The sequence below is a fragment of the Rhinopithecus bieti genome, unplaced genomic scaffold (assembly GCF_001698545.2).
Source record: "Rhinopithecus bieti isolate Rb0 unplaced genomic scaffold, ASM169854v2 scaffold_2339, whole genome shotgun sequence".
NCBI classification, from domain to species: domain Eukaryota; kingdom Metazoa; phylum Chordata; class Mammalia; order Primates; family Cercopithecidae; genus Rhinopithecus; species Rhinopithecus bieti.
The window spans coordinates 1942766-1947603 of record NW_016803819.1 but is presented as its reverse complement, the minus strand read 5'-3'; the positions used below and the strand labels follow the sequence as shown (position 1 = coordinate 1947603).

Here is a 4838-nt window from a genome sequence, read left to right as displayed (position 1 = left end):
TGTAACTTTTCTACAAATTTGAAATTGTCCAAAATAAAAGGTGGGGAGAAAACCTGTAAAGAGACTCCTGGGAAAATCTTTTGTAAAATGTTATTTAATTTACCCAAATAGCATTTTGCAGTGCCTAAACTCAATTTCTTAACTTTACAAGGATAAATAATTTACATCTAAAATTAATCCAACAGTCCTTTAGAACTGGCAAAGTTTCTCTGTAAAGGACCAGATAGTAAACATTTTAGGCTTTGTGAGTTACATATAGACTCTTGTTTAATTTAGTTTGGTTTAAAATCCTTTAAAAATGTAAAAAAAATTCTTAGCAAGAAGGCCAGTAAAAAACAAAAAAACAAACAAAAAAATAGGCCAAGGGCCATAATTTGCCAACCCTGATCCAGATATAATTCCACAGACTCTTATCTAAATAATAAAATCAGAGTCAGGGACACAAGTCAGAAAGTTTCTTTTCTGGAGTTATTTCAAACAGCCTGGTGTATGTACAGGGAAGCAGAGAATATCATCTGCTAATGACTCCAACCTGGGAGTAGCTTCTTTAAAGACTCTCTGCAGCCCTCCTTTTTGACTCATAAGTCATCAAGGACACTGTCGTATATGATTAATACTTCTAACAGCATAACATTTGTCACATATTTGTGACTCTGTCACACTTTGACCCCAGCCTCTTATTAAATACTCAGAAGAGGGCTCATACCATTTAAGCATTTAACCTCCGAAACTTCAACTACACACACACTTGGCAAAAACAACAGAGGAAGACAGACATGAGTATGGCAAAAACACATCTACTGCCATTCCACTGGACACAGGCACTCTATATTATACTTGCTATTACTGTAAGTTATACATTTATGTATTAATATTCCTGCATGGGGGTTGATATTCAAAGCCATAGGGAGAAAAAGCTCTCCCAGGGTGATTTTGAGGGTATTCCATTTCCATCGTACGTGCTGTATGTAGGTGCTCATCTTTTCTCTCTCCTGTTTCTGTAGTCTTTAATCCAGGTCCACAATTCTCATTTGTCTCCATCTGGTCTTGATTGCTCTATCAAAAACTGAAACTCCTACATCCTCCACTGACCACAGCCTCCGACCCTTTCAGCTCTCTTGTCCTTGCTTTTATTGAAGCTGCCTTCTTAGCCCAAGTGGGACCACCAGGTCCCTGATGCTTATATTTTTCTAAGACCACCAACCCCATGCAGTCCTTGTTTGTCCTCTGCCCAGCTGAGACCCCGTGGTTCACCCTCTGCACTGCCACCCTCCCCACACTTAGCTCTGCAGGCACTAATGCCCTCTCCTCTCTCCACCCGCCAATCTCTTTCTTTTCTCTCTCATTAAAATCCCAATTCTAGAACAGGGCAGTGATTAAGAGCAAGAGCTAAGGGATCAGACCTCCTGAACTTAATTTTTTTTTTTTTTTTTTGAGACGAAGTTTCACTCTTGTTGCCCAGGCTGGAGTGCAGTAGCACGATTCCAGCTCACTGCAACCTCTGCTTCCCAGGTTAAAGCAATTCTCCTGCTTCAGTCTCCTGAGTAGCTAGGATTACAGGCATCCGCCACCCAGCCCGGCTAATTTTTTGTATTTTTAGTAGAGATGGGGTTTCACCATGTTGGCCAGGCTGGTCTTGAACTCCTGACCTCAGGTGACCCACCCACCCTGCCTCCCAAAGTTTGGGATTACAGGCGAGAGTCACCGCGCCCAGCCAAACTTAAATACTTTTTATCTGTGTGATCTTAGCCAAGTTATTTAATCCTTTTTACCTCAGTTACTTTCTCTGTAAAATAGGTATAATAATATTCCTTAGAGACCACAGTTAAGTTTGAAAACAGGCTGGTCAGGGGAAAAAACAGACTCCAGGCCCAGAAGGTACCCTTCTGTTTAATGAAAATGATGAAGGTTTTTTTTTGTTTGTTTCTTTAGATTCCTACAACAGCTCAGGAAATTTTTAGTGAACAAAGATGCTGGTGTCTCTACACAGTTGCTACCAACATTTAGAGTGGATCCAGCTTGGACAAAAAGATGAGCATTTGTTGAACAAAAGAAAGAATTCAACAATGCTGCTCATGTATTTGCCAACTGGGATAACACTGCTCCAAGATACCAACTGGGCTTCTATTTTGAATAACACAAAACTGGAAAGCATCAAATAACTTTTAAAGCCTATATACTATAAAAAGCCCCATTCTAAGAAGAGCTAAACTGCTTAGTTTTCAAAATTTGAAATTGTAGAGTCCTTATATTTTTCAATGTTTCTGTGGTGTGGGGTGGCTATGAGTTAGAACTCCTAATCATCGTCATCCACTAAACTCTCTCCAGTTCTAGAGAGTGGTACAGTCTTTGGCATTCTAATCTAATCTCCAAAGACAGGTGTTTGACACCTGTGTGGCTCCACTGTCTGGGAGCCTTCAACTTCCTAAAATCCTCCATGCTGAGTGTCCTGGCTTTTGGCCCCTGCCATCAAACAATCCCACATTTTCAACAGAGTAAGTCTCCCTTTTTGCTAGACTGGCCTTGGGGTACAAGTCCCAGAAAATATACCTGCTTATCTCAGTCTGTGGCAGCCTAATAGTCTCGACTTAGACAAAACCTAGCCATAAGGGTGAGAAAGAAAACTCTCTTCCTCCCTCGTCCCCAGCCACCATTGCATGCAGCTCCTGGGTCATGGTTTTGGTTCTCATTGCTCTGCAATTTCCATGCCTAGAAATTTGTGTGCATCTGGTTTCTCTGGCTCCTGACCCAGCTTTCTCTCAAAGGACCTAGCAGAGGTTCATGCTACTGGCTTTCCTTGCCTCAGGCCTCCTATGTGGTTCATTCCACTTTAGCAAACTTTTTGCCAGGGCTGCTAGCTAGAGTCCCACTGAGGAAACAAAGGCTTGATCCCTAGACCTCAGACTCCAAAGCTCATGCTCCTTCAAATACACCAGTGGGTCTAATCCCCTGTGATCAGAGGACTTAAGACAATTTCATCCTACCTACCCGGGCATGAGAATATAGCGGAGAAGTGGATGCCTACAAGAATCTCTGGAGCAAATGTTGGGTAAACAAAAATTGGACCAAAGACCCACTTCAATTGAACCAACATGGTCCACATGAATTAGATCAGATTTTGGCTAGTCTGTTAATATCTGGAGAGGGCTAAGCCCAGAATCATGGGAAAAGCAAGTGCTAGAACAGAGGGAGAGAGTTCAGAGCCTGACTGGCTTGCATCCACTGAGGCGCTGAAGTAATTACAGCTTACCTAAGAGTTAAGCTCTGATTTAGATGTAATAATGAGAAAAGAGGTGGTGAGGGATATACGAGTAAGGTGGAGAGACTCTCTCGTAGGAAAGAGAATATGGAAACATCAAATAGAAGATATACATTTTTCTTTGAAGAAAGAAGAGCAGGCGGGAGGCAGAAAAAGTGCTGACAGGAGCTGTGTTGAGAGGTTCAACAAAATAGTCAACATCTGCACAGTGCTGCACAATCTTTGAAAGTGCCTCACTCACTCTATCCTTTTGAAGCTCATAAAAAGCCTATGAAATAGAGTTATAAATTTTTTATTATGATTTTAGGAAAAAAATGAGACTTGAGGAGATTAAATGACTTAGGGGTAAAGTAAGAACATCAATCTCTAGTCCCCAGGCTCCAAACCCACACCCTTTCCATGTTATCATTGGATCCCAAGCAATATTCTGAAAGTTGTCAAAAACAAGAGTTTATTCTATGTCATTCCATTGAAATCAAGTATAAGAGAAGGCAAAACAGATCCTACTGTGATAGAGATCAGAACAGTGCTTGTCTCCAGGGGCTTGAGATTGAGTGAGAAGGGGCATGAGGAAACTTTTTGTTTCATATCTTGATTAGGGTATAGGTTACATACATGTACAAATCTTTCAATACCCATTAGATTGTACAGTTAGGAGCTATGTGTTTCACTGTATGTACATTTCACCTCAATAAAACAAAAATCGGTATTGAAATTACAGAACCTGTTAAATAAATGCAAATTTTGAAATCTTGAAATTTACGTCTATCCATAAATCTTGAAATTTATGTCTATACTTTATAAGTATGAAGGCTCTGCTTATTTTATATCTAGAGCCACTTCACAGGAGCCCCGAATTCTTCAAAACACAAAAATTAAACACTGTAATTATTGTTCACATTTAAATTTTGCCAACAGCACAAATTAAACATATTCAAAATACACCAGTGAAACAGGCAAAGTGAGGAACATTACCTGGCATGCTTTTAAGAGCTGCTTTTGTTTGGGATTTAAATGGGGAGAAAAGTTTTACTTTTACCACAATTAGGTCCACCCTTACAATTACATGGGCTCAAATTGATGCACAGTGAAAGATTATTGGAGCTGAGCAGCAGCTACCAGATGCTCTTTCTCTGTCTTGTTTGCAGTTGCCACAGTCCCCACCACTCCCTACTGGACACCAAGGCTCCCACACTGACTTGTGTTTCTTGTCTAGCCCAGTGATTTTTTGAGTTTCAGATTCAAACTGTGAATAAATTCAAAACAAAACACTAGAAATCTTACAGCCAAACTGGATAGTATTAATGATGTTTTTTGAATAAAACCAACTGAATATAGGCTATACTTACTCGCAGAGGAGGATTCCATTTTCTAAACCTGTCCGAAAATCTTTATCACCAAAACTTCTGCCAGTTACTTGCTGCAAAAGAGAAAAGAAAAGGGAGCATAAGTTTTCTTTTAAATCAAGAAGCCCAATCAGATATATATGTGTGTGTGCATGTGTGTGTGTATATATATATAATTATATATGTGTATATATGTATGTGTATATATATAAAAAATTATATATATAAAATTA

The 4838-nt window shown here is 39.7% G+C and overlaps 1 protein-coding gene across 13 annotated transcripts in view; it reads right to left on the bottom strand.

Annotated features, from left to right (window-relative positions):
* The window catches only part of LIMCH1 (LIM and calponin homology domains 1), a 219993-nt gene extending 215314 nt beyond the window's left edge, over positions 1–4679 (bottom strand). For all 13 annotated transcript variants that reach the window (XM_017854638.1, XM_017854646.1, XM_017854651.1 and 10 more), the window contains exon 1: positions 4609–4679. The gene's annotated coding sequence lies outside the window, so the exon portion shown is untranslated. The remainder of the gene's footprint in view (positions 1–4608) is intronic.
* Between the last annotated feature and the right edge of the window lie 159 nt (positions 4680–4838).